The sequence below is a fragment of the Mchenga conophoros genome, linkage group LG23 (genome assembly GCF_057382185.1).
Source record: "Mchenga conophoros isolate Kocher_MC1m ecotype Shallow Benthic linkage group LG23, M_conophoros_male_GT1.1, whole genome shotgun sequence".
Taxonomy (NCBI): domain Eukaryota; kingdom Metazoa; phylum Chordata; class Actinopteri; order Cichliformes; family Cichlidae; genus Mchenga; species Mchenga conophoros.
The window spans coordinates 44183721-44210235 of NC_140547.1; the positions used below are offsets into that span (position 1 = coordinate 44183721).

Consider the following 26515-nt stretch of genomic DNA (forward strand, 5'->3'; position numbering starts at 1 on the left):
TGATCCACACTGAGGATCTTCATGGTAAAGTCTGTTTTCTTCTTCTCTGGTTTAGTCCATTGACTGCAGCAGAACAATGTTCACATTTCAAACAGTGATACTCAACGTATGGCCCGCGGCCCACACGCGGCCTGCCCACCTTTCCTGATTCAGAGAGAGGGGACCCTGATTAACTGTGTAGCTTCTTCCTCACAGTTCTAAGTATCAGACACAACAATGAATAATCCACAGCTGACTGTCTTTAGCAGGTCAAAGGTCATGGCACACAGCAGACAGTCAGAAATATTCTAACTCTGATCATTTATCAGTTGTGACACTGTGAGACTTGATCAGAGGTGTGATCATCACAGCAGAGGCCTTTGTGTCAAAGTCACTGAGGATCAAACAGAAACACATGAAGCAGATTTTCCTCTTCTGGCTTTTTATAGCAGATAACCTTCAAAATATTCTGCAGTCGATCAAAAACTGAAGCAAACCATGAAGCAACATGTGAACATGAGCTGATGCTGCTGAAGTGAAGCAAAGTTACAGAGGTTTGATTACAGACACAGCTGAGAGTTTGTAATCTGTCATCATTTTAAAAAGTTTCCATGGAACAGCAGAAATGAGGCTTTACTGTCAGAGGCCGACAGCACTGAACACAACAGCAGACTGGTGGCTAATAAACAGTGAATGATGCAGAAACAGATGTTTGAAGCTGTTCTTGGAGTACACTGAGAGAGAGAGAGCTGTGCAGGCAGGAACAGCCAAAGTCAGAGAGAATTCATGAGCATATTGATCAAACGTGAAGCAGAGTTTGGATCTTCTTTTGCTGCTGCTTCACTCAGTTTTGGTTGGAGACAGATGAAACCTGCAGCTTCAGGATCTGTGAGCTGTCCACTTTCAGCCCCGACGGCGTGTCCGTGTACGTGCCGTCGAGTGAACGATCCACGCTCTGTGTTTCCATCTTTGTGTGTTTAGCTGCTCTCATTTACTGTTTTATCTGTTTGCTGCTTGTTGAAATAGTTTGTGAGCTTTAACCTGAGATTCTGGCAAAATACATTTATATTAAACATCGATTCAGGATTGAATGAATCAACATCGTTTTATTCAAATTAAAACCATTTAAATGGGAACATGAATTTTTTACAGCCGCCTCTAATGCTGGGTAATGTCAGCTGGTCCATGTGCAGCTGGCTGTGAGGCTCAGGGAGCGTCGACAAAGTGCAACACTGAAAGAACATCATCCATAAATATTGAGTAATAACTGGACTCTCATACAGCGAGACTCAAATGCCTTTAAACATCAGCTTATCCTGCTGATCCAAGTCCAACACTGAGTTTGTAAAAACATGTTTGTCAATCATTTTGTTTGGTTTCTGAGGAAAATGATTCAATAAGTTGCTGCTAATACACAACATTTCATCATATTTCCTCATAACCCTCTTTTGTCTGACCATTTGATCCCATTTGAATTTGCAATAAAGGATCCACAGAGTTTGGTGACAATAATGACAGTAGATGTTTGTGTGAAAGTGCTGGAAGCAAATGAGTGTGTGATGTTCTTTCAGTGTTGCACTTTGTAGACGCTCCCTGAGCACTGGTCTCACAGCCAGCTGCACATAGAGACCAGTGTTGTTAGTCCAGGTCAGAAGATGACTTGTTGGAATGAAAATGAGCTTGTAGTTTGTCTGCTTTAATAATGTGACTGGAAAAAGGTGTTGGACTTCAAATATGTCCATTTCTGTCACACTTTACCTTTAAAAGTGAAGCCATGTGGTTCCTGGAAGGAAAAACACGACTTTTTCAAGTCTTTGTCCTGTTTTTATGAGAAATGTACGACTTTAATGTGAAACATTCAGAGTTTTTTCTCTTGTTGTGTTTGTTTGAAGCTGCTTCCTGTTGGCTTCAGCTGTTTGGAGTTTCCATTTTCTAAACTTCTACATTCTGAACCTTCTTCAGCTCTGAACAGATGATGAAACACTGAATGATTTCAAGCACTTTGTCTAATAAACTTACATCTTTCATTCTTTATACAGATTGAGGAGCTGTGATTTGTCAGAGATCAGCTGTGATTATCTGGCAGCAGCACTGAAGTCCAACCCCTCCCATCTGAGAGAGCTGGAGCTGAGCTCCAACTACAAGCTGCAGGATCCAGGAGTGAAGCATCTGTGTGGTTTCCTGGAGAGTCCAGGATGTAAACTTGAAACTCTGGGGTCAGTCAGCATGTTTTAGTTGTGCTGAGATGAATATGATGTGAAAGTTGTGCTGACACTAAACTGCAGACATCAGGCTGATATTATACTGATCCACACTGAGGATCTTCATGGTAAAGTCTGTTTTCTTCTTCTCTGGTTTAGTCCATTGACTGCAGCAGAACAATGTTCACATTTCAAACCTTCAAAGAAGAAGAAAAATCCTCCACTGGAAAATTCACTGTGAAACTCTCAAACTCTTCATTGCACCTTAAAGTCTGTGTGACACTGAAATCCAAAGCAAAATGTGCGTTTGCTTTACAGACAGCAGTCCAACACAAACATACACACATCATCCAAAACACAGTCCAACATCCAAATCTCCTCCACTGCCAGCATGAATGATGGGAAAGAGAAGGAGGAACACTCTGACATTCAGGGTTAGAATGAGTTTCATCAAGCAGACTGTGAAGATCAAAGCTGCATTAGAAAGCTTACATGAATGAATGAGTGGACAGAAGTGGACAGAGATCATCTGAAGCACTTCAAAGGCTTTAAATCAGCACATTTCTCTTTATTCTTTATCAACTCTGTTAGTTTCTCTCAGTTTTCTGTGGAATGAAGCTAACAGCAGGCTAATAAGATGCTGACCAATAGGTTTCTATTAAAGGTTGTAATTTGTATATGAAAAAGTGCTTTGGCTCAGCAGGGATCAGCTTACAGGTAGAATACAGCTGCTGGATGGGATTAGCATGTCATAGCTATCTACCAAACTGCTAACTGGGGGATTTCAGGCCATCTATGGATCATTTTTGCTAACTGTTTATTCAGCTTAGGCTCACAGGGCTGCAGCCTGTGCCCTAGCTGTCATAGGGCAAGAGGCGTGGTCCACCTGCACAGGTGAGCAGTCCATCACAGGGCCAACAGAGAGCGACAGAGAAGCACTCCCTCACATCCACACCTACAGCCAATGTAGAAGCACCAATGAACCTAAGCAGCATTTCATTGGACTGTGGGAGAACATCCAACCTCCACAGAAAGGCCCAGCTGACCAACAAGCTTCAACCTACAACCTTCTTGCTCTAAGGCACTAGTGCTAACCACTTTTGCCCATTTCAGCCCAAATCCTGCATCTTCCTGTTTCTGACTCCAGGCCAGCTCCACTAACACTTTCTCATCAGACACTGCCACCTAGTGGAGGAAGTCTTAGTTCCATTTGAAGCTTCAGATTACAGTTAGTTCCTTTACAAAGAGGTGGAGGTGGTGGGGCCACAGCACCATCATCACTGAGTGCCATAGGACACTTAACCTTTGTTTCCATATGCTGGGAACTTCCTGTTGTTCCAAGGAGGACTGGAAAATGTGTGAAAATCTCCCAGTCAGTTCCTCACAGCACACTTCAATCATTTCCCTCCCACAGCATCAGGACCAGGGCTTTTTCTCTCTTTGGTCCCACTAAGAGATTTCCACACAAACACCTCATCAGTGGGACTCTCAGAGCTACCAGCCCTTTGCTACAATCACAAAGCTCTTCATTGAAATCAATGATATCAAAGCTGGAATCAAATGAGTCCAAGTCTTCTGCTGATTCAGCATCACATTCATCTTTGCTCCTTGTTCTGCATCCCCACCATGGACTTCATTCCTTTCCAAGCCAGCCTTGAGTGTCCTTTATTCAGCTCATCCTCTGCTTTACTTTTACACCTGATTTTAGCTGCTTTATCTCTCTTTCAACAGGTTTCTGTGCCTCAATCTTTTTCTTCTCTCCCTCATAACAAGACAGCTTCTTCTGCCTGAGAACATGTTGGAGTGATTTACTAATCCAGGGCTGCTTATTGGGGAAAATACTTCCTGTTTCCAAAGTAATCCCCATTTTTCCCAGAAAGAAATGTCAGTAGAAATCGATGATCTAAGTGAGAACATGAGCCTTTAAAAAGTCCCAGTGGGTGCAGTCAAAGCAGTCCCTCAGTCCCAGTATAGAGTCTTTGGTCCAGACTGGAACAGCTGTGTGCCCAGTTTGAGCTCTCTTCAATGCTGTGACCTGACAGACCCAGAGAGGCCATCACATCACATTTAGAAGCTCCCCTGATGGAGCCACAACACATGTCCAATACTTAGTCTGTCTTGTTGGACCAACTGGAAGAAATGATTCAAGGACTTAGTCACAGAACAGAGATTCAAATCTCCAAAATCCAACTGGCTGCATCAGGACATATAGTCTGAAACTCTGCACAGTTTCCTGTTTGAAGCTGCTTCCTGTTGGCTTCAGCTGTTTGGAGTTTCCATTTTCTAAACTTCTACATTCTGAACCTTCTTCAGCTCTGAACAGATGATGAAACACTGAATGATTTCAAGCTCTTTGTCTAATAAACTTACATCTTTCATTCTTTATACAGATTGAGTCTCTGTGGTTTGTCAAAGATCAGCTGTGATTATCTGGCAGCAGCACTGAAGTCCAACCCCTCCCATCTGAGACAGCTGGACCTGAGCTTCAACAACAAGCTGCAGGATCCAGGAGTGAAGCATCTGTGTGGTTTCCTGGAGAGTCCAGGATGTAAACTTGAAACTCTGAGGTCAGTCAGCATGTTTTAGTTGTGCTGAGATGAATATGATGTGAAAGTTGTGCTGACACTAAACTGCAGACATCAGGCTGATATTATACTGATCCACACTGAGGATCTTCATGGTAAAGTCTGTTTTCTTCTTCTCTGGTTTAGTCCATTGACTGCAGCAGAACAATGTTCACATTTCAAACCTTCAAAGAAGAAGAAAAATCCTCCACTGGAAAATTCACTGTGAAACTCTCAAACTCTTCATTGCACCTTAAAGTCTGTCTGACACTGAAATCCAAAGCAAAATGTGCGTTTGCTTTACAGACAGCAGTCCAACACAAACATACACACATCATCCAAAACACAGTCCAACATCCAAATCTCCTCCACTGCCAGCATGAATGATGGGAAAGAGAAGGAGGAACACTCTGACATTCAGGGTTAGAATGAGTTTCATCAAGCAGACTGTGAAGATCAAAGCTGCATTAGAAAGCTTACATGAATGAATGAGTGGACAGAAGTGGACAGAGATCATCTGAAGCACTTCAAAGGCTTTAAATCAGCACATTTCTCTTTATTCTTTATCAACTCTGTTAGTTTCTCTCAGTTTTCTGTGGAATGAAGCTAACAGCAGGCTAATAAGATGCTGACCAATAGGTTTCTATTAAAGGTTGTAATTTGTATATGAAAAAGTGCTTTGGCTCAGCAGGGATCAGCTTACAGGTAGAATACAGCTGCTGGATGGGATTAGCATGTCATAGCTATCTACCAAACTGCTAACTGGGGGATTTCAGGCCATCTATGGATCATTTTTGCTAACTGTTTATTCAGCTTAGGCTCACAGGGCTGCAGCCTGTGCCCTAGCTGTCATAGGGCAAGAGGCGTGGTCCACCTGCACAGGTGAGCAGTCCATCACAGGGCCAACAGAGAGCGACAGAGAAGCACTCCCTCACATCCACACCTACAGCCAATGTAGAAGCACCAATGAACCTAAGCAGCATTTCATTGGACTGTGGGAGAACATCCAACCTCCACAGAAAGGCCCAGCTGACCAACAAGCTTCAACCTACAACCTTCTTGCTCTAAGGCACTAGTGCTAACCACTTTTGCCCATTTCAGCCCAAATCCTGCATCTTCCTGTTTCTGACTCCAGGCCAGCTCCACTAACACTTTCTCATCAGACACTGCCACCTAGTGGAGGAAGTCTTAGTTCCATTTGAAGCTTCAGATTACAGTTAGTTCCTTTACAAAGAGGTGGAGGTGGTGGGGCCACAGCACCATCATCACTGAGTGTCATAGGACACTTAACCTTTGTTTCCATATGCTGGGAACTTCCTGTTGTTCCAAGGAGGACTGGAAAATGTGTGAAAATCTCCCAGTCAGTTCCTCACAGCACACTTCAATCATTTCCCTCCCACAGCATCAGGACCAGGGCTTTTTCTCTCTTTGGTCCCACTAAGAGATTTCCACACAAACACCTCATCAGTGGGACTCTCAGAGCTACCAGCCCTTTGCTACAATCACAAAGCTCTTCATTGAAATCAATGATATCAAAGCTGGAATCAAATGAGTCCAAGTCTTCTGCTGATTCAGCATCACATTCATCTTTGCTCCTTGTTCTGCATCCCCACCATGGACTTCATTCCTTTCCAAGCCAGCCTTGAGTGTCCTTTATTCAGCTCATCCTCTGCTTTACTTTTACACCTGATTTTAGCTGCTTTATCTCTCTTTCAACAGGTTTCTGTGCCTCAATCTTTTTCTTCTCTCCCTCATAACAAGACAGCTTCTTCTGCCTGAGAACATGTTGGAGTGATTTACTAATCCAGGGCTGCTTATTGGGGAAAATACTTCCTGTTTCCAAAGTAATCCCCATTTTTCCCAGAAAGAAATGTCAGTAGAAATCGATGATCTAAGTGAGAACATGAGCCTTTAAAAAGTCCCAGTGGGTGCAGTCAAAGCAGTCCCTCAGTCCCAGTATAGAGTCTTTGGTCCAGACTGGAACAACTGTGTGCCCAGTTTGAGCTCTCTTCAGTGCTGTGACCTGACAGACCCAGAGGGGCCATCACATCACATTTAGAAGCTCCCCTGATGGAGCCACAACACATGTCCAATACTTAGTCTGTCTTGTTGGACCAACTGGAAGAAATGATTCAAGGACTTAGTCACAGAACAGAGATTCAAATCTCCAAAATCCAACTGGCTGCATCAGGACATATAGTCTGAAACTCTGCACAGTTTCCTGTTTGAAGCTGCTTCCTGTTGGCTTCAGCTGTTTGGAGTTTCCATTTTCTAAACTTCTACATTCTGAACCTTCTTCAGCTCTGAACAGATGATGAAACACTGAATGATTTCAAGCACTTTGTCTAATAAACTTACATCTTTCATTCTTTATACAGATTGAGTTACTGTGGTTTGTCAAAGATCAGCTGTGATTATCTGGCAGCAGCACTGAAGTCCAACCCCTCCCATCTGAGAGAGCTGTACCTGTACAACTACAACGTGAAGGATCCAGATGTGAAGCAGCTGTCTGATCTTCAGCAGAGTCCAGACTACAGACTGGAGACTCTGAGGTCAGTAGAGTGATGGAGTGAGTGGGTGGTGCTGTCAGCAGTATTGTACTAAACACAGTCAGTATGAAACAAAGATCCAGTGTTTCCTGTAAAGCTGCAGCTTCTCAGTGAAGCTGTGAGAGGAGAACGGTGACAGGCTTCAGGATTGGACACAAACACTTCCTGTTTCTCACCTTTATGGTCACCATAGTAACAGCTGACACGCTCTGATCAAACACTGTCAACAGCCAATCAGCTCTCTGAACAAAGCAGCACGCAGACCAATGACTGCATTGATTTCCAAGTTTAAAGCAGTGAAGAACACAGTCTGTAGGTGAGGAAGAATTTAGTGAGAGCAGATGTTTGGATGGAATTCCTCCAGTTAACAGCTGGAACCGTCCATCTGGATTGTTGGGCTTGTTGTTGGGGTTCCTACAGAGCTCAGAGTGGACACACCAAGGTTCTTCTAATGAATTAAAGTCCAAACTCAAACTAGGAGGGAAAAACATTTTCAGCAACTTCAATAAAAATCCAAAGATTAGAAAAAGTGAAGCAACAATGAGTCCTAGTACAGTCCCAGCACTGACGTCCCTGCTGCTCTTTATACTGGATGTGCTGCATCACTGACTGACAGCTGATGAAGAGTCTCTGGAAACACTCGTTTATCTCCTCTGCTCTTCCTCCTTCTCTCTGCAGGTGGATGTCGTGGCATTAAACAGGACGGTGTGTGTGCTGAGAGAGGAGCAGCTGTGTCCTGATGATCCAGAGAGGTTGAAGCAGCAGCAGCTTGTGTGTAGAGACGCTCTGACTGGGCCATGTTACTGGGAGGTGGAGAGGAGAGCTTCATCCAGCAGTGACTGACAGAGGAATGAAGTGCAGATGACTGTCAGTGCTGCAGAGTGAACTGCTCTGAGAACAGCTCCACTGTCAGACACAATGTAGAGTCCAGCATCAGCCCTGTGTGTCCCTCTGGATCTGACAGAGGATCATCAGTGTATCTGGACTGCTCTGCTGCTGCTCTGTCCTTCTACAGTCTCTGCACAGTCTCTGTCTCACTCTGGAAAGATTTTACAACTTGTTGTAATTACAGAACGTTAATATAATATTCAAACATGTGATCTTCTCTTTATTTCTGAATCTTTACCAAATAAAGAAAAACCAAACTAACAAACAGAAGCTGTCGTGTCCTTTTTCACCACATCTGTGAATCTTTTCTGTGTTTTTCCTCTTTTCCTCCTTCCTGCAGCTCCATCTTCATCATTCTGTGTCCAGTATATGTGAACACGTCCAAAGCATCTGAGCCTCATGTTACCCGTTTGTGTGAGTTACGCCTGTCGTTGTGTTGTGGTGTATAAATAAGGGGCAGGAGACAGCGCTGGATCTCTGAGTTCTTTACTCTCAATTTCTGCAACATCTGCAATATCTAGAAATGCAAACCTGTGAGCTGTGTGTGTTGTGCGTCTGCTCGGCCACCTCTCCTCCGGCCGTGCTGGAAGCAGCTGTGCGTTTGACAGTTTTATCGACTCGACAATAATCGAACAAATTAAATGTTCAAAAATATCAACTTAAGCACTTCAAAGTCAACAAAAAGCTTAAAACAATGAAATAATATTTCACTGAAAAAACAACAGCTCATAAGAACGATACACAAAATAATACAGAAACAAACAAATAAAAGTTATTAACCAGGATCCATGTTTTTGTCACAAACACTGAATCAGCTGATTCACTCTTTATGTTTCTGAGTTTGTTTTGTGATTATAGTTCTGGTTTCTGTTTCTGTGTCTTCACTGTGTCCCACGTCTCCTTACTTTGGACTCTGTGTTATATTTCCTGTTTTACTTTGACAGTCCTGTGTTACTGTTTCCTGTCTCGTGTGTGTAATTGGTCCCAGCTGTGTTTCCCTCCTGTCTCCCGTTCCCTGATTACTAAACTGCGTCCACGCCGCCGGCGCTCCTCTCCACAGCTGGATTCCAGGATTTCAGAGCATCCAGCTGTGGTGAGTGATGGAGACACTTTCTCTGCTCCCTCAGTAATCAGGACAGTTTATTGAACATCAGAGGACATAAAGGACTGTTTTTCACCTGCCCGTTCTGAACCTGGACATTAAAGACTGCTGGCTTCAAGGACATTAATCCCAGTGTCAGCCAGCCAATAACAGCCTGTGTTTTTCAGCTCTTTAGGAGTCAGAAATGAGAAAGACACAGACTGCTAACCGCTCCCTGCAGGAAATAAGCTCCGCCTCTTCCTGTCCTGTATATGAGTGATTCTGACATGAGACACAATGAGTTTCCTGTTTATTGTGACTTAAAGCGAGCAGCAAAGCCACTAAACTGTGTGTTTCCAGCTGAAGCTGCTTTTTGTGTTGCTCCCACAATCCTGTCTAAAACAGTCAGTGAGGAAAACTCAATGTGACTTCAGAGTGACAGAGGTAAGCGACTCATGTTGTAACTGACGTCAGACGCCGGAGATTTTGGCGTAAAATTAAAGCGAATGGTAGTTTAGAATTGAACAAATTCCTTTAAGCTTCAGTATTACCAAATACACTTATCAATAGTCTTCAAACTAACAATATTTGTCTAAATCATCTCCAACACCCTGGAGAACAACGGGGAGAGTTTAGAGGCTCTCCAAGATTACATTGATCAGTGCTTCCAGGATCTTGTGATGAAGAAGGCTCAGAGTGCAAAACCTTCATCAAAACCCACCTGAAGCTGCTGGAGGACACGGTGAAGAACATGGCCTTTGATAGAGTGCATCGCATCGGCCCCATGCGGGCTGCGACCAGGAGACCACGTCCTACTGTGGCCAAGTTCGGCCACTTCAAACAAAAGGAACAGGTGAAAAGTCTCCGTGTCCATTGGTGTTTCTCCACGTCTCTCTGCCTTCTTCGTGTCATCTCTGTGTTTCCCTGCTGCCCTCATGTTTTCTGCTTTGTCTGTTAGTTCTTCCCAGTTTAGGTTGATGTTCGCTTCTTCCCTCACCTTTGTTATTTTCACTGTAAATAAATCTCCACTCGCATCTCCACCGCCGTCTGCATCTTGGTCCTCATTCACTCCACCACACGACTGCTGCCCCAGCCGTGACAACTTTTGATGTTTCCTCTACATTTACCTTTAAAAATTATTTACTTTGCCTTGTTTGGTATCATTTGGTATCAGATGGCCGACTTCTAAATGGTCACCATGGTCACCACCGAACTTGAGGAGTTTGCCCCCTCACATATACTAATGTGCCACAAACAGGACTTTAACATCACCAACCATTCCTATGTTATTACGGTGTATCCATATAACTGGCCCACCCTGTACAGTTATGCTTTCATGTTGACATACTGTATTAACACAATTCAGGGAGGATTCTAGGATCAGAGCTTCGGGGGGCTGAGCACCCAGAGAGCTGCCCAGCCAGCCAAGATACACTTTACTCGTCACAATGAGACTTCTTCCCCGTCTCTGTCGGTCCCTGCATCCTCCCTGTCCTCATCGTCTGTTGTCTTCGTCTCCTTTATCAGTCATAATTTTACCATCTCTGTGCAAGTCTGCAGATTTCTTTATTAAATCAAAAGATTCTTAAATTCATCAAGTCTCTCTGTGCCTGGGTCCTCGTCACAAAACATGACATCACTGTTTTGTACTTTTTAACAATTTAATCCCACATTTGTGAAAGAAAAGCAAAACACTTTTTTGAAAAGTCTGTAACAAAACCATCAATTCTGATCAAGGTTATTTAAATGCTGCCAAAGAAGAATGGATTGGAATAAAAAAAATACATATCCTAACCTTAATTACTGGAGGAGAATAATGAATGATGCTCATAGTGAGTAAGAAGTAAACTGAGTGCATATTTTGGACAGAGATTCACTTTTAATGTGTTTGTATAATATAATACAGATGCATAAAAACACTCCTGAAACAGAATAAATTATTACAAATAAATTATTACAAAATATTAAAAAATATTATGGATACTTTTGTTGTTAAAATGTTACCTCTCAACCAAGTTCTGCCTTTTATATTTTTAGTAGTGTGTCACACAAACAGGAAATATTGTCAAAAAAAAGTAAGTAAGTGCTGAAGCACCCCAAAAATGAACCAAAGCACCCCAAAAATGAACCAAAGCACCCCAAAAATGGGCTTAAATCGCCCCTGTTAACAAATAATAGCCCAACAGTCACTTTTATGCTTACTGTAGCTGTTAGCTAAAAACACTAATTTAGCCTAGTTTGCCCTGAATTCAGCTTTGACAGACATGATCGACTGTTTCCAGTAGAATTCCTCGTTGTCATCTTGTTCCCTCTCAGAGCCCCGTATGCTTGCAGAGACCCCTACAGTAGGGAAATGTGCCAAAGAACGTCCAAAAACATTGCATTTTAGGTTTATTTATGCCTTACACACAATCCCAACTCTTTAGCTAACTTAACAACTTTGGCTAAAGTCTATAGTTAGTCTTACTCGTTTGTACAACATTTCTGGATCGCCACTGTTTGAAATGATATGACATATGACTCTCACTGAAACAGCAAACTTTGTAGAAAACACAACACTTCTGATTCTCTATCTAGCTGTTTGGTCACAGCTGTAGATTACATTATAAGTGGTTGTTCACTCTTGTCAATAATTACATTTCTAAATTCTATTTGTGCAGTTACATGTAAACAAAGTCCAATATTGTATCTAAATGATTGTGTTATCGTGGGACAGTTTCCAGTTTTGTTGTATTATTGCACTAGGTATGACTGTGCAAGAGTTATCTTATCTTCCTTGCTTGCACCACACTCTTTGCAGAAATGGTGCACAGCAGCACTGCATCATGTTATTGTGTTGTATAATATACCAGAACTAATACAAAGCAACATCCATGTACACTATAGGTCCATGCCAATGTGCCCAAATGGGACCTCCATAAATGGTAAGGGGCGCAAAGGCACTTTAAGACCAGTGGGCACACCATCGGTGCACATCCGCTCGGATGCTTTTTTCTATTCATTTATTTCCCTGTTTATTTATCGATGCACAAAAGCAATTATCTCAGAGACACCATCCTCTTAACAGAGACTCAAATCAGGAACCTGCAGATTATTAGTCAGCAGCTTTAACTTCCTGTCTTTGTCTCACTAAACCTTCCACGTGGAAACTTGAGCTGCCCACTCAAGCACAGTAGGCTTTAACTGGCTCTGCTCAAGTCACTTCAGTATCTGAGAAACTGTCTCGATGCATGCCAAAGAACACTTTGACAATACGCTTGTGTTGAGTCAAATCCACCACAAGCATATTCTATGGCAGTTTAATTCCACTCCACATAAAAATAGTCACGTATTATCTCCCCCCACCACACTTCCTGCCAGTAGCTGGTGCCCCCACCCACAGTGCATTAGTGGTTCTCTGTGTTTAGTGGCTCACTCTGGGCGGCTGCTCGGTGGGGCCCGGCCCCCTGGCTCTGTTGGGCCTGTGCTGCGGGTGGGGTGCCCTCAGGTCTCGGCCCTCTGGGCCCATTTACTGCTCAGTAACATTTAATATCTATTATTTACTACTACTTACTAGCCTACTTACTGCATATTATTGGTTGTTGCTGTGGGTTCCCCACTGTGTTGGTTTTTCCTTGTGTTTTTCAGCAGATGATGAAATAGATTTTCAGTATTTTTTCTCTCTTCCTCTCCATCTATTTCTCTTCTTCTCTATTTTTCCCTCTTCTTCTGTTAACTTTCTCCCCAGCTTATCTTTTTTCTTCTTTCCTGACCCCCGTTCTGATTCTAATGACTCAAAATAAAGTAAAATCATCATCAAATATGACTATCAAGTGGACCAGTATAGCAAAAACCATAATGGTGGCAGAGGCCACAGAGCCAAGTGGCAGGATTTTCAACGTTCAAACCAGATAAAAAACAGAAATTAAATGGTGTTAAAAGCCATGAATTAAGGCAATTCATTCACAACATCATTACAAGTTTTACTGGACGTTAATATTTTTCTCTTTTTTCAGTGCAAAACAAACTAACAGTACACATGATGCTGGCAAGTTAAAATGTCAGTGTCTTTTATAGATAGCATGTCTAGCATCATAGTTTTATAGATCACGTAGTCAGGATAAAAGCTCCATCTCTGATTATTATTGTACATGACTGTGACATGCAGCGGCCTCAGCATCATGATGAAGGCGACCGGAGGAGATAGTTTGGTAGACATCGATGTTTTGCCGATGAAGGCTCATGTAGCGGTCCTCTTTGTCCTAAACAACAATTTACACTGTCATTTACATTTAATTAAAGTGCAGCTTAAAACACAGACATAATGCACTGCAGCCTCGGCACAATTAAGTGTAAAACAGAACTATGGAAAACTCACAAACATCTGGCGAGTTTCAGATCCTGTTAAGTTAGTTAGACCTGATCTGTTTTCTCTGTTAGGATAAAAACATCAGAGGTCATGGGGTGAAAAATACCTCAAAAACAAGACTAGCTATGTCTACAACTAATGTGTGGTGTTTTAAAAGAACCTATGAGATACTTTGAACACCACAGTGGCTGCTGTATGCAGTAATGTGCTCAAGTGATTTCAAAGGGTCATTTCATGAGTTTAAGTGCGTCAGTAAAAGTTTTCACCTGCGAGGATTTCTCCTCAGGCTGTAACCACAGGTTATCACAGCCACACTGATGAGTGAAGCAGCAGCAGAAATGATGGGAACTGTAGCCATGAACTTCATGCCAGAAGAATCTCCATCGTCTGTTGAATGTTGCCACACACACACAAAAAAACTTCATTTTGAAAACATGAAAAGTCACGAAATTTGCATTAACCTGTTATATTAAAGTGGAAAACATGTTTATCTTTTCATTACATTAGAGTTACAATTGCATCATTCAAACACTTCACTGATGAAATAACACCAAAGTTGTGATTGGAGCAGTTTTATAATGAAATTTTAAACAAATTAGCCAGAAGAAGAGCTTAAAAACATTCCAGATGTTCATCTCCTGACTGAAACCTTTCATTAATCCGCTGCAGGCGGGAATGACGACCTCAAACCATGTATGACAGAAAAGAAAGTGTTAACGCAGTTCCAAACATCCACCTTGAATCTGCGGTGTGGGTATAAATAGAAAATGTTTTTACCTCTCACAGTCACACTGAGATGGAGAACATACAATCCACCACGAAATCCACACTCACAGGTGTAGTTCCCACTGTCTTCAGATGTTAAGTTGAGCAGGTGGAGAAACACAGTCTCATTTTCTTTGATCAGTGTGAACCTGGAGTCACAGCCATGAATAAAGCCTCGGTCGTAACGATAGAGCAGACGACACTGTTCTCCTCGGCTCCTCTCTGTGCTGATCTCACACAGTATCATCACAGTAATATTCAGAGTTGTTTTGCTGCATATTTGAGTGGAATCGGGTTTCTTTCCAATTGTCTTCACAAGAGTCTCTATAAATTGTTCCAGTTAAAATGAAACAAAATCGGGATTATAGTTTCTATATATTTGTTGTTGTGGGAAAATCAATCACATATATTATTTCACTAACCTAACTAAAGCTTTCTTCTTAAACACCTGGCTTTACAGCTTTTCTTTTTTAATTATATATATTTACCTTCACTGCTAAAAACCACAAGCAGAAGCAGGAGAAAGCAGAGTTTCCGTGCAGTCATGCTGGTGAGGAAGTAACTGTGGCTGACAGTGTGAGGTAGACTATAGTGAAAGCAGGAAGACTTGCACCCTCCTTATTTCACCTCTTGTGTCTACACTGAAACTTTTACTATGTCTAAAATAGAAGTGCATAAAAGTGGAAGGACAGTAGAAGGTAAACCACCAACATTGTTTAAGCCAGACTGATCTCTCTGTTTATCTGGATGGACATTGTGTTCAAATTATGATGAGATGTTTGTTCAAAAACAAAACTAGTCTGATACAAAGAGTCATGTTTGCCACAGTTTATTGTGTTTGTATTGTATTAAATCTGAGAGCCTGAGTTGGAGTATTATGACTGAATGGTCTCCATTACTGGGAAACAAATATCCAGTGTGAAAAGATGGACGTTTATTATAATATATGAATATTATTATATTAGTATGTCACCTAAAGTTTTATATACTTTAAAATGTTTCATAGAGCTTTATTATCCACTCCCACAGTTCCTGTGCTTCTTGCTGAGCGTGTCTTGTTGTCGTGTTGATGGTTCACTGAGATGATAGTCTGGTAGGAATCACTCGATGGCTGCTGAAGGTTTGTATAGGGCTGATCTGGCTCATCGTCATCCTTTAGAAAAGTGAAATATTTTAGGTATTAATCAAGTTCAACCCGGTCTACCCACACACTCTATTGATCTTTAAATCTCTCCATCTGTTGCCTGGATTATTTAATGTTTCTGCTCATTTCTGTAAGAGCTTCTTCACAAAATAAAGGACACTGAAGTTGGCACTAATAGTATTATAACACTAATCTGTAATTATCTATATAAGTAACATCCTAAAACATAAATGTACATGTTTTATGTTTACTGGCAAACTTTTAACTAGCTGCTGTAGATCGTAGCAATAAATTGCTCACCAAACCGTTGGGATTTTCAGGTACAGACACTCCAGATGTTCCTGACCTTAAGCAGCCACGTTGATAAGAAAGGATGTCAGCATTAGTGAAACACTATTCACATTCAAACAGAGAAAAATCAAGTAAGAACATCTACATTTATATTATCTTCTCTCTTAATAATGATAATTATTTTTGGAAGGATAAAAAGTGTTCATTCTAGACATGATGTTTAACATACACCGAATTCTCATTTATTGAAATGTGATGTTTCCTTTTACTTTCTCTACATCTATATCATCTTTGAATTACTGCAGCAAAAATAGTCTCACCCATTACTTTTCCTCCAGTAGATAAATCCCACGATAACTCCAGTTATAAAGATGATCACAACACCGGGCAGATAAACGGAAAAAGATTTGTCTGCTGAAGTGTGGGCCTCGTTTGTGTCTAAATCATTGAAAAGATGCATTTGTCAGTAAAATCATTTACTTTCATTTCCTGGAAATCAAAACACAAATCAAACACAGTTTACGTCTACTGAAACTCTGAGTGAAGTAATAAAACCCCAGTTTTATAACCACAGAGCTTTAAATATTGTCACTGTGCTCTTTTCTTTTGTCTTCTTCTTCTTCTTTTGCATCTTTTCTGAATATTACTATGAACTGAAATTGGTCCAACTGCTTATATACATTCACTGGCCACTTTATGAGGTATACTTGTTCAGGGTGTAACACAAATATTTCAGTGTTCATTTCATTTGTCAATCACATGTCAGCTTCATCTTCCTGGTTAAATAAAGGTTAATAAAATAATAAAATGTCAGCAGATCAATGCTCAAACAGAGCAACATGGCACATGTTACTGGTCCCAGTGCTTCACAAACTGCTGATCTGCTGGGATTTTCACACACAATCATCTCTGTTCACAAACAATGGTCTGAAAAATAGAAAATATCCAGTGAGCTGTGATTCTCTGGGTAAAAATGCTGTTTACACATCAAACCTTGAGGCAGAGCGGACCACACTGGATATCACTGCTGTCCTCTAACAACAGCAAGCTGAGGCTACAGTTTGCAAGTCTGGACAACAGAAGACTAAAAAAACGATGCCTTGCCCGATGAGTTGATTTCTAACAGTTCAGACTGCTGGTGGTGTAATGCTCTGTGAAGGATTTTCTTTGCAAACTTTGGACCCTGTAGTGACCACTGAGCATCATTTAAACACCACAGCCTGCCTGAAGGTTGTTGCTGACCACATTCATGTCTTTATGCCCAAAAAATACCCATCGTCTGATGGCTGCTTCCAGCAGGATACCACACCATGTCACGGCGCTCAAATCATGTACGGCCTGCGCAGTCACCAGATCTCAATCCAGCAGAGCACCTTTGGGATGTGGTGGAACAGAAAGTTTGCTTCAAGTAAGAGCAGCTGACGAATCTGCAGCAACTGTGTGATGATGTAATTTCAATATGTCTTGAGAATCTTTGAGGAATGTTTTTAGCGCCTTGTTGTGCCACAAAAAATGAAGACATGTTTGATGGCTGAAGGTGGTCCAACTCGGTTCAAAGATGTACCTGATAAATGAGTCAGTGAGAGTATTTAAACTGCTGTAAGTGAAAATAAGAAGAAAAGAAATGAACAAATTACAAGAATAAAAAACACATAAGCAGGTCAATACAATGCTGACACAGTGCTGAATAACTGTGTCAGATAAAGAAACCAAAATGCATTTACCTTCCACAGTGACACTGATATGGACAATATATGTCCCTCCAGTGTTTGTACACTCACAGGTGAAGTTCCCACTATCAGCTGGTGTTAAACTGGTCAGCTCGAGAAAGGCAGTCTGATTTTCTTTTGTTATTGAGAACCTGGGGTCACATTCCTGAGTAACGTTCTCTCCGTGTCGATACAGCAGATGACACTCTCCTCCTGTGTCCCTCTGTCTTTTGATCTTACAGATAATCAAAACAATAGTAGTCTGACTTTCCTTGTTGCAAATCCGAGTGACATCGTGTTCTCTCCTGACTGTCTTCACAACAGTCTCTGTAAACAGGGACAGCAAAATACGGTAAATACAAGATTCAGCCTGTGTCAGAGAGGACTTTAGTTTCTATATTTTGTGAATGTTAAACCATCTTTTTAATCCCATAATAATGTGTTTAGTTTAAACTAAAAGCAAGGAGGTTATAAATTTAAAAATATTAATAATGCATAATGAAAATAGTTTCCTTGTATTACCTTCAGCATCATGGGACACAGCTAGTGGTAACAGCAAAATCAAGCAAAGTTTTGATACGTCCATGCTTGTTAACATGTCTGTAAGCCACCGACAGTGAAGAGGAAGATGTGCGGAAAGAAACAAGCTGAAGCTTTCCTGGCTAAGCAGACGTCAGACTGTTGCCCTTCACGGGGCAAGTGTGAAATGATGTAAAAAGGAAGTGTACTGACAGGACTTTCATATTAAAAGGCTGTAAAGTTGAAACACTGTGCGAGCTCCCACACAAAAAGAAAACAAGATAATTTTTCTTTATCACAGAGGAATTATTACACTGCTAACTGTCATGTTCGCTGAAACTGAAGGATGGATAATATTGTAAAAGTAACAACAAAACTACCATTTATCATAACATTATAAGCATTTTAAACTAAAATAGCGTGTTACGTCATCAAACCGCTTCATCCAATCACTCAGATACTTACAAAGTTTTGACTGCATTACCTTTAAAATTTGTACGAAGATGAGCATAAAATGAATAAAACTGACATGCTTGCATTTGTTGTGTAGTGCAACAGGTGTATGTGGCTGAGGGATTCCCATGATGCAATGCGTATTTCTTCTTCAGTCACCTTTCCTACTCACTGTGTGTTAATGCAGCTCTCTGCATTGAATCATACCTGTTATTAACCTCTGTCTCTCTTCCACAGCGTGTCTTTATCCTGTCTTCCTTCTCTCACCCCAACCAGTCGCAGCAGATGGCCCCGCCCCTCCCTGAGCCTGGTTCTGCTGGAGGTTTCTTCCTGTTAAAAGGGAGTTTTTCCTTCCCACTGTCTCCAGACTGCTCACTCATAGGGAGTCATATGATTGTTGGGCTTTTTCTCTGTAAGTATTATTGTAGGGTCTGCCTTACAATATAAAGCGCCTTGAGGCGACTTTATATTGTTGTGATTTGTCGCTGTGCAAATAAAATTGAATTGAAAATTGAATTGTGAAGGCCACACCAGAAGCCACACAATTGGGAAGTCAGTAACGTCAGACACCAGCATCTTTATTTTAATTTTAATGCACATTTCCACAAACATGCAAAGACATGCAGCTTGTGGGGATAGGTTAATTGGATAATCCAAATTGCCACTAGGTGTGAATGTGCGAGTGAATGTGAGTGCGAATGGTTGTCTGTCCCTATGTGTTAGCCCTGCGACAGACTGGCGACCTGTCCAGGGTGTACCCCGCCTTTCGCCCTATGACAGCTGGGATAGGCTCCAGCGCCCCCCGCGACCCTGAAAAGGATAAGCGGCAGCGAATGGATGGATGGATGGATTTCCACAAACATAAATAACGACACATGTCCCATAAACAATTTCTGGTTAATGTTTTACTGGTGCTGGAGGTCTGTTGGACTGCTGAGGGTAACTGGAGAGAAAATGATGTGTTGTTTTCATTGGACGTTAAGGCGTCTGGGAAGGGATCTCAGACCATTTACATCCTGGGCCATCTGACCTCAGGAAATCACATGATAGACTTCGCTTGCAGAATTTTGAACACAGTAACAAATCAGGTCGATTTCTAGCTAACCAGCTAAAAATAAATAAAGAAAAAACAACTATATGTGCTGCTAAAGATTTATCGGGGAACACAATATATGATCCTGGAAGAATAAACAACATTTTTAGGGATTTCTATGAAACTTTATACTCACCACAAATAAACCCATCTAAAAATGAAATTGATCTGTTTCTTGACAACGTAACTCTTCCAAAATTACTAGACAGTCAAGCAATGGAATTGGATTCGCCACTGACGCCAAGTGAACTCCAGGAAGCCCTGATAAGTATGCCCAATAATAAGGCTCCAGGTCCAGACGGCTTCCCTGCAGAATTCTACAAAGAATTCTGGACAATTTTGGCACCAGTATTCCACAGCATGTTGCAGGAAATCGAGGAAAAGGGCAGACTACCACCAAATATGAATTCTGCCAACATTAGTCTCCTGTTAAAACCAGGCAAAGACCCTTTATTTCCCTCAAGCTATCGTCCAATTTCTCTTTTAAATGTAGACCTTAAAATAATCTGCAAAGCTCTCTCAAAGAGATTAGAGAAAATGACCCCCCTCTTAATTCATCCTGACCAAACTGGTTTCATAAAAGGTCGGCACTCCTCAACAAACACTCGTAGATTACTTAATTTAATAGACTACTCATACGATAAAAACATCGAAGCCATAATATTATCTCTAGATGCAGAAAAAGCATTTGACAGAGTTAATTGGAAATTTTTATTCGCAACTTTACACAAATTTGGTTTTGGAAACTCTTTCATAAACTGGATAAGAATATTATACAATTCCCCAACGGCTCGTATCAGAACAAATGACCAGACATCCTCCAGCTTCTGTCTCCTGAGGGGCACCAGACAGGGATGCCCACTCTCCCCCTCACTTTTTGCAATTTTTATCGAACCTCTAGCAGCAGCATTTAGACAGGCTACAACAATTAAGGGCATAAAATGTAAGAACATAGAACATAAAATCAGTCTCTATGCGGATGATGTGTTGCTTTTTCTGCAAAACACACAAACCAACCTCTCTGAGGTAATTACTTTAATAAACTGGTTTTCAAGAGTTTCAGATTATTCAATTAACTGGCCAAAATCTACAGTTCTCCCCATTAACTGCTCCTTCCATAATTCCTCCTCTGCCCCACTGCAATCCGGAAATATTAAATATTTAGGTATTAATGTCTCTCCTAAGCTTTCAGACTTAACTAAACTAAACCACATCCCACTTCTAAAGAAAGTAGAAGGCGATCTGACTAGATGGAAATCTTTACCCATATCACTCATGGGAAGGGTCGCCACTATAAAAATGATGATCTTGCCAAAAATAAATTACTTATTTTTGATGATCCCTAACAAACCATCACAAGATTGGTTCAGATCTCTGGATTCATATATTTCCAAATTCCTTTGGAAAGATAAACCCCCGCGTATTAGCTTAAAAACGCTACAAAGAACCAAGGATAGAGGAGGATTAGATCTGCCTAATTTTCACCAATACTTCTTAGCCAACAGGCTTCAGTTCATCTCAGAATGGTTAAAACATACCTTCTTAGTTGAGTCCTGGCTAGATGTTGAACAGGCACTATGCAAGGATCTAGAGATTTCAGACCTACCATTTATTAGCTCAAACATCAAAAGACATGAATGCTTTAAAAGTATCAACATCAGCTCTTCTCTGACAGCATGGTGGGAGTTTCTAAAAATAACGGAGTCTTCATTAATCCCATGCAAACGTACACCTATCTGGAATAACCCTGACATATTACAAAACAATAATATGATTAATTTCCCAGAATGGAGTTGTAAAGGAATTAAATACTTAGAACATATATTAGAGGGAACAGAATTTATTCCATTTGACAGACTAGTTGAACAATACGGGATCAACAAGACAAGGTTTTTAGAATATCAACAAATTAAATCCATAGTAAAAAAGAAATTTAACCTCAGTCAAGTTGAATTACAAACACCACTAAGTGCGGCACATTTTCTTACTCTTAAATCCCCCAAATTATTATCTAAAATATACAGAACACTTTCTAAATTAGATGAATCAATATCCCTTCCTACTGCAAAGTGGGAAGCAGATTTATCAGTCAACCTAGACCAAAACTTCTGGTCTCAGATTTGCTTAAAAACTTTTAAATTAATTAAAAATCCCAGTCTGCAATTAATACAATACAAAATACTTCATAGAGTGCACTATACAGGTCATCGGATGTTCAAGATGGGCTTTACATCTTCCAACAACTGCTCACACTGTCAAGGCAATACACCAGACAATTACATCCACGCTCTTTGGTTCTGTCCACCAGTGCAAAAGTTTTGGCGCGAGATATGTGAAGACTTATCAAAATGTCTGAAATGTAACATTCCAACCTCCCCCTTAGTGTGTTTGTTGGGCAGCTTAGATAATGTCACTTCAGAAAAGAATATAGCCCATATGATCTTCACTGCCCTATGCATAGCCAAGAAAACAGTCCTCATGAACTGGAAAAATAAAAATAATCTTAATTCTAACCAATATAGAAATTATCTATTAGATTACATTAGTCTTGACACAGCCTCTGCCACCACATTAGATCAATTGCTCTGGGCCCCTTTTATCAGCTCCATCACCTAGTGGGGGTGGGGGGTCATAGTTTGGTCCCGCCTTCACTGTTGTGATTGGTGAGGGGGTAGGGACAGGCTTAGGGCGTCGGGGGGTTCCCCGGAGGCATCTTCCTTGGGGGGCTCAACCCGGGGTAGCGGTCACGTCCGGTTGAGGGCTCTGTTGGCTCTCAGGTGACTGTTTCCTCGCGGCTGCGTGCAGCGGGGCTAGGGGAGGGTCTGTGCTGACGGACGTGGGTTACTGACCTGGCAACCTGGCTGCCCCTGGGTGGGTCCGGGATGGGCGTGAGGTTCTGGGGGCGCTCCGTCTCTGGGCTGGGGCCCGGGCCGGGCCTCGGGGGCTCGGGTCCTGGTTGGTGTGTTGCCGGGGTTGTGGGCGGGTGGGTGCATGGGGGCCCGGCCCTGGAGCAGGGTGCCGCCGGTGCATCGAGCCGCCTGGGGGGCTCTTCAACTGGTGGGGGGGATGGTCACATCTTGCAGGAGCTTTCTTCTCTCAGGAACTCTCTGCAGGAGGGGGAGATACAGGAGAGGTGGAGGAAGATCTCAGCCTGGGCGTTTACCGTCTTATGTAGTCTGGAAGATGTGTGGTTGGTGGGGTGGGTGCAGTTTTCTCTGTGGTGGGGTTGGGTGGACTGTCCAGGGCTCTGTGGAGCCGGGGGGCGCTACTGCACTGGGCCCCGGTCTGATGGGCCTGGGCCCCCCTTCCCTGGCGGGTCGCGGAGGGTGGGAGTGCCTACTGGGGTCAGCGGGGGAGCTGGCCCCAGGGAGGGGTTACCTGCCCCTCCCTTCCTTCCCTCCCCATCTCCAGCTGCCTCCCTCTTCCCGCTCCTCCACAACCACCCACACATGCAGGGCCTTGGAGTGGGGGTATGTCACCAGGGTGCAGAGGAGGCTACCCCCCCCCCCCCCCCCCCCCGTCCCCTTCTGGCTGCCTCTGCCTCAATTTTATCCCACAACTTAGACATTCACATTATTCACACTCTCATTACACATACATATAGGATCTTGGGGGTGGGCACAATCACGGAGTCCAAATCACCATCAGGGTGTATACCTCACCCCTGACGTCGTTGCCCACCTCTCAATTTTAAATACACTTAGTCATTGAGGGTTAGCAGGAGGGACTATGCGCTTACCTGCTGCTCCTTGGCAGGTAGCTCCATGCCCTCCTGGGTTTTAATTGCACCTTAGAACACATATGCATCAACACTACAATGAGCGGGTGGAGGGAGGTTTGGAGTCTTCTCCCACCCCCATTCTCTGCGGCCTGCTGGAGCGGGAGGGCTAGTAGGAGGAGTTGGCCGTCCGACTGCGGTCTGGGGTGTGGGGCCTCCCTGCTGCTGCGGAGTCGGGGTGGTCTGCCTCTCCCCACCGCAGGGAAAAGGGTAACACCACCTGGGTCTGGGTGCAATTCCCCCCTCCAGGGGCAAGGGTACCTAGACCCGGTTTGTAGAGTACGCTTGGGGAGTGTGATTGTGTGTACAGCGTCTCTTTATGTCTGTCTCCACGTTGGTTGAGTGTGGAGTGAGTGCATATGAGAGCATGAGGGTGGGAATGGATGTTTGTGTCTGTGTGTGCCTGTATGTCTGTGTCTATATGTCAGGTTGGGTATCAGACGCCACCTCTCTGGGGACACCTCAGGCCCTCCAAGGTTTGGAGGCCTATCTCCACCCACCACCACTTCCCCTGCCGGTGGCGGACTCCCTCAGGTGTCGGTGTGTTGGTGGTTCTTTGTGTCTGGGGGTGGGCGTCCGGGTACACACCGGCTCACTCCTTGGCGGCCGCTTGTCGGGGCCTGGGGCCTGGGGCTCGCTCGGGCCCCTTTGGAGGTGGGGTGCCCCCGGCCTCTCGGCCTAGGGCTCGGTCACTCAGGCGCAGCTGGGGGCCGGCGGAGCTAAGGGGCGCGTCACTGCAACTCCCCCTGACTTCTGCTCCGCGGCTGCTGGGCGAGCCCTCATCTGGGACTCTCCTCAGCTCTTACTGGGACAGTGGCGCGGCTGCCCCTCTGTTGGTCTTCCATGGTCTCTTGTGTTCTGGGGGCCTCTGGATGTCTGGAGTTTTGATCTCCTCCATACCCGCTTCACACCCTGGAGGACGGGGCTGTGGCCCCCCCACACTCCCTAGCAGATCATTACATGGAGAAACCTTTGGAATGCAAGCATGCTGATCCACACAGGTATGCACACATGGGTATTCACAGACGCGGACTAAAGCTTTCTTGGCTCCTGCCTCAAAGCACACTGTGCGCTGTCTATCTTGCGTGCTGCACAATATCGTTTATTACTTAGTAAATACTGATATCTATGACTAGCTAGTTTATTGTGATGGTGCTTTGTTCTCTCTATTATTATGTTGCTTTTTGTTGTTTGCTGTCTCCTCTGTTTGTTTTTGTTTGTTTGTTTGTTTTTTTTCTCCATACAGGTGACCCAGGAGTTTTTTTTTTTTTTTTTGTCTCTCTTCCCCCCCCTTCTCACCGTCTCTTCTCCCCTTTGGTTTTCTTTCTTTCTCTCCCCCTCTCTCTCTCATTCATTCCCCCTGTCCTATTTATTAAAAAAAAAAAAAAAAAAAAAAAAAAAAAAATGACAAAGGATGAACTGAAGCTCTGCCATCACGTAATGTCGCATACTGCTGTTTCTGATGTCATTTAGAAAAAAAAAAAAAAAAAAAAAAAAAAAAAAAAAGGAAATCACATGATAAGGTGGGGCCAGGTTTCACAATGAGCTCACCCGAAACCCTGGCTGATTAGGACCCACACCCGCTTTCACACCTTGGCTCATGTGATTAGGTAGAGGATCATCAGGGGTCCTTTGTCCCTCTTTGGGGCGAAACTCCCACTGGTTTTAAGTCTGGGACTCCCCACCATTGACCCTTAGAACTGAAGAAGCTTCTCGGATGAGAGGTGAAACGTCTTCAAGCAACTCAAGAAGTCCAGACGCTTTTCTTTCCAAGCTCCTTAGACTACGATGACCTGGATGACTGAGAACCTTCACAGACTTAAGTATTAAATTAATAGTTGGTTTTCATTCTTTGTTTTTAGATATTTTATTTTCTATTCTTATCCCCTCGTGTATTTAACTGGCCAGTTCAGTCCAATTTACTTTGGGAAATATTTAATCTGAGGTAGGGATGCACCGATACCGGTATCTGGTATCGGCCTCGATACCACATTTTCTAAAGTACTCGTTAAAAGTTCCCCGATACCGAGGACTGATACCACGGTCTGAGCCCTGTCTATGTTTGAGCGGCATGTAAGGGGTTAATCACAGGCGCCGAGTGCCTGCCCCCAGGCCCCGGCTGCATCTCAGAGCTGGGAGAAGGCGAGGCGAGACAAGTCAGCCGTGTGGAACTATTTCAAAGTGAACGAAGACACGAAAACAAAGGCGGACTGCAAATTGTGCTCATCGAAATTGTCCAGAGGAGGCTCTAAAGGTAGCGCATTTAACACAAGTAATTTAATCAAGCACCTAAAATCCCAACACGACAACGAGTACAAAGAGTTTGCCCACGCTTATTTACCCACGCTTATTAGCACAGAGGAGCATAGCTGATGCTAAAGCAGTGGGACGGAAAATAGTTGGGCATTTTAAACATTTTAAACGCCTTAGCCTACTCCCGCCTCGAGGACATTCAGGGACAGCTCAACCAGCCAATAAAGAGACTGCAGCAGGACGTACAGACACGCTGGAACAGCACGTATTACATGACATCAGTCCTATTTTTCCACATATTAATACATTTATGAATTTTGTGCAGGTATAAAGATCGCTTCTTCTCCAACAACACTGCTCCAGAGGCCAAGCTGCACCTGAAGCAGGAGCTTCTAGAGCTGAGGCAGAGGGGAGTCGGGCAGAAGCTGCAGAACCTCCTACTAAACTGTTCCTCAAGGCCCAGGCTGTCGCTGGCAGCAGGTGCTGCCATTGAGCTCGACACATACCTCGGAGAGGCCCCAAGCCCTCGTGAAGACAGTCCTCTGAAGTACTGGGGTGTCAACAAAATCAGGTTCCCCACTTTGGCTAAAATAGCCTGTAAATAGCTCTCAGCCCCATGTAGCAGTGTGGACAGTGAAAGGCTTTTTAGCTCAGTGTCACACATTATAGATGAAAACAGAAACAGTCTGACTGCTGATGATGCAGAAAAGCTACTTTTCTTAAAAAACCCTGCCACTCACTGTTTCTCTCCATTTAGTGAGTCATCTTAGACTTGATGTTAATACCTACCTCAGTTGCACTGACTGCCACAGTTCTATGTCAGTGGATGTTGTTAGTTTATTCACATATTGTGCACTAAATGGCAAAGATGTTTATTAATGCCCCTTGTGTTGTCCAAAG

At 43.0% G+C, this 26515-nt stretch overlaps 1 protein-coding gene across 1 annotated transcript in view; it reads left to right on the forward strand.

Annotated features, from left to right (window-relative positions):
* LOC146548073 (NACHT, LRR and PYD domains-containing protein 3-like) overlaps nt 1-26515 on the forward strand; it is a 432988-nt gene that overhangs the window by 48709 nt on the left and 357764 nt on the right. The gene's annotated exons all lie outside the window — the stretch shown is intronic.